The 8,979-nt window shown below is 34.7% G+C and overlaps 1 non-coding gene across 1 annotated transcript; it reads left to right on the forward strand.

Annotated features, from left to right (window-relative positions):
* Positions 1 to 2,795: 2,795 nt before the first annotated feature.
* On the forward strand, positions 2,796 to 2,874 carry LOC136207798 (small nucleolar RNA snoR28). The gene has a single exon (XR_010676924.1). It is a non-coding gene; the product is annotated as a small nucleolar RNA snoR28 (small nucleolar RNA).
* Positions 2,875 to 8,979: the final 6,105 nt, after the last annotated feature.

Below are 8,979 nucleotides of genomic sequence, written 5' to 3' on the forward strand. Positions count from 1 at the left end.
TCCTAGATATTATCAGCCAGAACCACGGTAGTTTTGTGCCTGGTAGACAGATGATGGATAATGTCGTTATTGCACAGGAAATGGTTCATTCGATGAAAGTTAAGAAGGAAAAGCGTGGTTTTATGGCTTTAAAGCTTGATCTGGAGAAAGCCTATGATCGGCTTAACTGGAGTTTTCTTCTTGAGAGTCCGAGGAGAGCTGGGATCCCGGAGAATTAGAGGAGGTTAATTGAGGTTTGTATTACTTCTCCTGTTTTTCAAGTTATGATAAATGGGGATATGTCCGATGATTTTACTCCTTCCCGAGGCATTCGTCAGGGTGACCCTATGAGCCATTTCTTGTTCGTTATTACTATGGAGAGGTTGACTCATCTTATACAGGAGGTTGTGGTCACTGGGAGATTTCATCCTGTGACCATTAACAAGTTTTTCCCCCGGTGACACATTTGTTTTTTGCGGATGATGTGATTATTTTTGTCGAAGAAAGTGATGAGCAAATTGGTGTGATTATGGATATCCTCAATTGCTTTTGCTCTGCTTCTGGACAAAAACTTAACATCCAAAAATCCTGGATGTTGTGTTCTAATAATATGGAACCAGGTTTCTGTAAACAGCTGAGTGAGTTGTCAGGCATTCCTCTTACCAAATCTTTGGGCAACTATCTGGGGATTCCTCTCCATAGTGATAGAGTGTCTAAAGCGTCTTTCAAGGATGTTTTTGACAAAATTAATATCAAGTGTGCTAGTTGGAAAGCAAAATCACTTTCTCTTGCAGGTCATCTTACTTTGATTCAGTCAGTGAACTGTGCGGCGCCTAATCATATTATGCAAGCTTGTCGTCTTCCTGAACCAGTTCTTAATGGTTTAGATAAAATCAATTGGCGTTTCCTGTGGGGGGACTCGGTGGAAGGTAGGAAAGTTCATCTTGTTCCTTGGAAGGAGTTTTGCCAACCTAAAGGTTTGGGTGACCTTTGGGATTAGACAAGCTAAGGATAATAACAAAGTGTTGTTAATGAAACTCCTTTGGAGGATGTGGCAATCTCCGTCTGCTGTGGGTCTGGATCCTTTGCGGGAAGTATAGGAATGATAGGATTTTTGGGGGGCATAAAGAAAAAGTTCAGGTTTGTTCTTAGGGCTTCCTCGTCTCCTTACCTTGTATGTCTTTTTGTTCATCATTTCTTCGTGGTATAAAGGTAGTATATAGAGGAATCAAATCAGTCGGATTCATACGAAAATAGGCTATAAAAACCACAACATCCTTATCATCTTGAATTGGTGCTACTATTCCAAGAACTTTGTTTGGACCGTATGTCGACTGCATGGAGATATGTAGTTCAAAATCAGTTGCATCAATACTTACTGAAGTGTGCACTTTCGCTTTTAACATTTGCAAATCGATGTTAGTTGCAAAACGGAACAACTTCGATTGACCGCCCACGTATGTCATATCTTTTCGAACGGTTTTCCAATGGCCGTGCCACAATAACATACAGGGAACAGTTCCAAACGACATACTTCTACATTTGAGAAAAAAACACATATTAACAAACAAAAGCGACAAACTTATACTCAGATAGTCTTTCACACCTTTAAAAAATGCGACAAAATCGACAAGCTTATACTAAGAGAGTCTGTCGCACCCTGAAAAAATGCGACAAAAGCGACAAACTTATACTAAGAGAGTGTGTCGCACCCTAAAAAATGCGACAGGTACGACATGCTCATATTTCTAGATTCTGTCGCACCGTGAAAAAATACGACAACATTAAAACACCAGGCCATTGTCGCACTATTTCGTGGTGCGACAGATACGACAAAGTCGGAAATCCCAGAAAAACGTTCACGACAAATCTGAAAAAATACAGAGTTTCAATGGGTTGAATGGGTCCGAAATGCATAACCCTAGACTATTTTCGTTTGAATTTAATATATACATATTATATACAACATATTAAACACATATGATATTGTATTGAGATTAAAATTGAAATCTAGGTCAAACCCAACACCATACTTACATGAATAAACAAAGCTTTAGCTCTTGGATTGTTCATTTGATTGTTGTTCACTTGATTGTTGTATGAAGTGTTGTAAAAAATGGAAAGAAAAAAAGAAGAGAAGAAGGAAAGTGTGGAGCAAGTGTGATGAATGAGTAATGGTGAATGTGTTTGATGGGAAAAAAGGGGGAATAAGGAAGACAAGGGTATTTTTGTCCAAATACAATGAAACTGCCTAGATTTGTAAAAAGTTGGAGAACTAGACTAAAAATGTAAATGGGTTTTAAAATAGGGCTAATTTTGTAATTGTCTCTTTTTTATTCCTGGAATAGTATTATCTCAGACTGTCAATACTTAATTTGTATTAGAAACTCAAATAATAGAGCTTTTTGTCCAATGAGCATTATTGTGCTCAAAATGGTAAATATATTCCATGGTTTTTTTATTTTTGTCTTTGCAATTATTTTTCTATTGTTTTCTGGGATGACTTCAGTTATATTTATAAATCACTTGAGAGTAAGATTGCATCTCTTTTTCTTTTCCCTTCAATTTTTAATTCTCTCATTTTCCCTTCAATTATCATTGATTTCCCTGTTCATGTTTTTTCACTTGATAATCAAGAGCTGTCTTAGCCCTTTGACTTCTTCTACATTCTATTTGCTCAACTCAATGACCATGTTTAGAATAGCTGGTATTTTTCCTATTAAAGCTAATAAACGCATGTATACTCGATGTTGCAAATGAAATCTATTCGTCGTCATTGTTATGTCATGAATCCAAAGGAATATGCGAAGGCAACTAATCAAGGAGATGATAATTGAAGGGAGTGCGCATATGAATGACATCGGTTGACACACTTTTAAGCGTATAGCTGAGATTGATCATATTAATTAAAGTTTATATTAGTAATTAAGGAGAATACTCGAGATTATTATTTTTAATTATTTTCATGTATGCTATCTGTTTAGTATTTCAGTATCATCAATTATCTTTGTTATTCCAATAATGTTTGTATTTGTTTTTTAAGCACATAAATACTGAACAATTAATGAATACTGAACATGTTTATGAATGTATAATGAATGAACAAATTATTCCATAATTTCATGTGTATTTTATGATTGTAATTTGCAAGTCTTTTGCATGACTTAGTAGAAGAATAGAGTTTTGATAGTAATCTCTTAGGGATAAAAACTGACATAGCAGAAGAATTGGATTTTGCCAGCAATCCTCAGAATCATATAGAAATAGAAAATTAATTAAAAATGTGTGAATTGCATAGAATACTATTAATTAATTGATTTAATCTGAAATGGCAAGCCATTAACATGAAATTAAATGTTTTCATAGCGAATGCATCGGAAAAATGAAATATAATATAAATGAAGTCATTCCTATATTTAAGTATTTTAATTTTAAATCATTCATATATTTAAATATATTACTTAATTTTATTATACATATATTGTTGGGATATAATAAATCTTTAATATATATAATAAAAGAAAATTGTATAAAAAAGCCGTACTTTCATTTTTACTAAAAATATATGGAAAAAACAAAACCATGCATTGCACGGGTCTAAAACTAGTTTATTATATATATATATAGTTAGACTTAACCCGAACCTTTTCTGCTATCTAATTTAACGACTTAATTAACACTTGAACCGAGATTTAAAAAAGCCTATTATGTAATTCTTTTGAAAGAATTTTGAAAATCTGAGAAGCAATTTTAGCCTATGATCAATAAATGGTCAGAACATAAACTTTAGGGTTAATACACATATTTGCCCTTGTATTTGTCCGTTTTAGCACATTTGCCCTTATATCAAATAAACTAATAAATGTATCCTTAAACTTTTCAAATTACAATAAAAATGCCCTAATCTAACAGACTAATGATATGTCACTAACAGTGGAACACGTCAGCCTCCACATCACTTGCCACCTCAACCAGCTACACGACGAAATTTTTCCCGACGAAATTTCGCGACAAACATTACACGACGAAAAATTCCACATCAATCACTCTAAATCTGTCGCCAAATGGGACCATACCTATAGATTAGCGATGAAATTCGTCCCCACACCTACAGATTAGCGACGAAATTCGTCCTCTATACAGTAATTCTAAATTTGCAACTTTAGCTGTAGGGACGATTTTTAAGTGCCCCTATTAGTAATTTATTTATTTTTATATTATACTTATAAATAAATTTTATACCTAATAATAATAATTAACCAATTACTTAAATTTAAATCAACAAAACATTCAAATCATTTGAAAAAGAGCATATAATATCAAAATTTGATAAATTTCATAAATAGATCTAAAATGATATATTACAAGTGTTATTTCTAAAATTACATAAGTCATAAAATTGATTCCTAAGTACACAATTGATCTGCAAACTTCTATTTAAGCTCATCCAAATCATTGTCAAGCTTGCTTAACCTCTCTTTGGATGCTTTATCAGTGTCATTTTTTAGAGATAACTTCTCCATTTTAAGCTTTGTCGCTGCTTCATCAACAATATCTATGGCTGGAAATCACAGGTAGGGGTATTAGTAACTTGAAACTTACTTGAATAAAGCACATTGCAATCTAAACAAATAGCAAAAGTTCTTTTTCTTTTGTGAAGTTATTATTATGTTTGAAGGATCTAGTCTAATTCTCACCTATACATGCAAAAGTACACAAACTAATATGCATATAGAAAAGTGCTTTAGTAAGCCAAATTGCCTACTGCAAGACAAGTGGTATAATATTAAATTTCCTACTTCCTAATCATGCACATCACACAAAATCAGGATGAAATGAATAGGAGCAAAGAAAAAAAATGAAGAAATGTAGCTTAGTTAGAAGATATCCCATATCATGATCCTCAATGATATTAGATACACTATTAATGGACACTATAAAATGTAGCTTGGTTAGAAGATATCCCATATCACAAATGTATCCATTGAAACAACTGCATCATTTATAAAGTCCAGCACCTGCGAAAATGTATGAGGTCTTAACTCATCATAATGGACACTATTAACCAGGGTATATCATGCAAATATATTTTGCAAGAGAAATCAATTTTTGCCAGTTTATTTCAGCCAATTATGTAACTTCATTCTACATATGGAAGCAACTTATTTCAGAGTAATGTTCCTGATGAAATTGAGAAAACGGAGGTGCCACTAGTAGAAAATAATACCTGTTATACAATAACATGGAAATTTACAAGGGTGAACAAGAAAGATTCAACCCAAGAAACCATACAATCATAGACACAATTAGTAATTTTGAACTCCTTGACTAGAGCTACTTAATTTTGGAAGATGTGAATTTAATGCTCTCTCTCTCTCCCTTTCTCTCCTTAACGTGGTTGTTTTACGAGGCTTTTGTCAATTTAGATCATGAAGGCACTATTGCTGAAACAGAGTAACAATTGTTATCTTTTCTTATATATATATTTCAGGGACTGCTCCCCTAACAGCTGTGCAACTGCTTTGGGTGAACATGATAATGGACACTCTTAGGGCCTTGGCACTGGCTACAGAACCTCCTGTTGAGAAATATATTTGGTCAAAGTGTTTATCAACTGGCTGTCCTTGGAGTTCTCAATTTCGACGGGAAACATTTGTTGGAACTCAGTGGTTCAGATGCTACAGATATTCTCAATACTTTGATATTCAACTCATTTGTGTTTTGCCAGGTCTGATACTTCCTTGACTCTACATTGCTCTTCTGTACCTACATTTGTAATTAAGCATAGTGTTTTGTTGTTTTGGTTGGCAGGTTTTGGTTGGCAGCCTTAATTTCCTAATACTAGCACATTGACTAGAGCTACTTAAACTAAATGAGAACACAACGAGATACGATAGATTAGCCAGAAGCTACCTTAAAAATAAATATTCATCAGTTTGAATAAAGTAAGAGCATAGAGGTACCAGTTATCACACTTAAAACGTGGGAGGAGTGTGCATAATGGGCTTCTCTCGATTATCAAGAATTAAGAACAAATATAACTTGGTATTAGAACAAATATACCAGTTATCACACTTATAACATGCATTTTGTTTGCTAAATTAAATGAAAAATACAGTTTGTAATTAAAGAAATGTTACATCGCATATAAATGGAAACAGAATTCGGAAAACACAAAGGTATACCTCCCAACAAAATGAAACCCAGACTCTCTCATTCCAACTCACCACATCTGTGTCAGACATTTCATCGAACACTTATATGGCATACTGAAAATAACTGCACTTTGCATACAATCCAAAAAGGGAGCCCCTCACAAAAATATCAAACAAAATACCAGATTTAAACAAGCGTGAATGTAGCAATTTTACTTGTTTACTAGATCATTTACTAATATTCACTTATAGGAACTCCTCACACGGCAGCTCAAGGGTCCAAGTCAGCTTAGCAAACAAAATTAAACAGACCCAAGCCTTTCCATGGATTTGTTCCCTTTTAGAGTTTTCTTCTTTGTTCTCAAACAAAGCAAATCCATAAAAAAAAACCATGAGAAAGATCGAGAAATAGAAAGAGTGACTTACTGAAACGGTTTGAACCGAAGAAAAATCCGTCGTTCTATGTCGTTCTCAGAGAAGAAATCACCGTTGCTTTTTGTTGTTTCCCACTCTCACTCAATCGTTCCCGTAGTAGATCGTCGCTCAAACAGAGCTCAAGGTGGCTCAAAGGTGCATTGGATTTCAACGAGATAAAGGGAAGAGTCTGCTGGATGAGTTTTAGGGTTTTTTCATTTTTTATAATTATGTGCCATGTATTATAATTTTTATTAGGGTTTAAAATTAGTTTTAATGATGTGTAATATGTTAATTGGTATTATAGGATTACTAGACTAACGGTGTTATGCCACATGAGCCTACTGTTTAGATTATGGCATTTTTGTTGTAATTTGAAACGTTTAAGGATATATTTATTAGTTTATTTGATATAGGGGTAAATGTGCTAAAACGGACAAATACAAGGGCAAATATGTGTATTAACCCTAAACTTTATAAAGTATCAGACCATAAACTTTATAAATTTCTGTAAGAAATTGTTTTAGATATTACTCCTTCCGTTTCATAATATTTATCTTTCTAGATTTTTTTTTGTTAAGACACGTAAGGCTAATTCCAATCCTATCGACAACTCAACATTTGGCCAAACTAAAAGTTATATATATTGTAACTTTCTCGCTAGACCTCTGAACCAGACTTACTACAAAATGTTGGAAAATCCATGGTGAGTACCATGAATCTCCTAAGTACTTCGAGACCTAATTCAACTACAATCCAAAAGTCAACTTTTAACCCTTCATAAGTTTGATAAGAACTTTTGCAACTCAAAACTTTATTATTAGTATTCCATGATTTTGGTTAACCTAAGATTTGGATTTGAATATCGACAAAAATTATCATCTCAATTTTTTTGAGTAATATTGCGAATAAAAGAGTTAATAATTCACCTTTTTTCCTTAAACAAATGTTATATCATACAAAACTTTTTTTTATGATAAAGTTTTTAACAGGACAAGAATGAACATCTAAAAAGAGTTGTCAAACGTTACAAAATATATTAGATAAATGTACACTAACAATTACATATTAATTTCATAAAAAAAACTACATATTAATAATACCAACTAAGCATATAATTATTAACATATAAATATAATTATAGGAGTTTATTTTAGAAGCATAGTAGAATAATTATCTCCCTCATTTATAAAGTGGGTTACTAAACCCAGCCCCATATTCACACTTCCAGCCCCGAAAAAAGACCTAACCGCCCTTTGAACAAAAACTGAAAATTTGAATCCCTCCTAAACTCTCTCAAACTCATTTTCATCCGAATCAAAGACACCACGTTTGATGGAAGACAATCCGTTATCACCGAGAGTAGACGGGAGTGATGCTACGTCCGAATTCGAGGTATTTTTCCGATTTAACTTCCTTGCATTTCTGTAATTTAAATTGGAAAAAAAAAATCTGGTTCGGCACTCGGGCGTGTGAGCATCACGCCCCACCACATGGTGGGGCGTATGAGTATCACGTCCCACCATGTGGTGGGGCGTGATAGCCCCACGCCTCACCATGAGGTGGGACGTGATGCTCATACGCCCCACCATGAGGTGGGGCGTGATACTCATACGCCCCACCATGTGGTGGGACGTGATGCTCACACGCCCGAGCATATTTGTGGCTGTTTTTCGGGTTTAGACACCGAAACGCTATAGAAATGTCACGTTTTGGAATGTAATGTTCGTTATTAATCATTTACAGGAGGTTTCGTGGGAAGAATTTGACGGAAACGGCATAGATTACAGCTCGCAGTTTTTTCCCAAACAAACATTTCAAACATATCATGAAGCTGTTAACTGGGCAAAACAGACGGCAATTGGGATCGGGTTTGAGTTAACCACAGCGTCGCACAAGACGGGGCTAAAGTCAAAGTGGATATTGGTTAAATGTGCTCGTGGTGTTAAGAATTATAAAAGGAAAAAGGATGTGGATATGGATGTTATACTACAGAAGAATACAAAAACAAAGTACTGTGGTTGCAAATTCCAGATAAAGGTTATGGAAATCGGCGAATTGGGCGGTTGGGTGGTGAATGGGATTCCTGGAGATAGAGGACAACACTGTCATCAGTTGGCTGTATATCGTCAGGGCTACAGACAGATGAACGGACTAAGCCCGGCTTCCAAAAAGCTTGTTCGTGAAATGAGTTCAGCTCAAGCTAAGCCTTGTGCTATTTTTGCTGCAATTAAAGAAAAACATCCGGAGGATTGCCCGACACAAAGACATATCTATAACTACAGGGAGAAAATCAGGACTGAGAGCTTTGAGGGTCGGGATGTAATCGGTCAGTTTTATCGGCTTGCTATAGATAAGGACTATATACATTGGACGCAAGCGGTGCCGGGCAGCAATGTCGTGACTCACTTATTTATGGCACATCCAACAT

The sequence above is a fragment of the Euphorbia lathyris genome, chromosome 9, assembly GCF_963576675.1.
Source record: "Euphorbia lathyris chromosome 9, ddEupLath1.1, whole genome shotgun sequence".
NCBI classification, from domain to species: domain Eukaryota; kingdom Viridiplantae; phylum Streptophyta; class Magnoliopsida; order Malpighiales; family Euphorbiaceae; genus Euphorbia; species Euphorbia lathyris.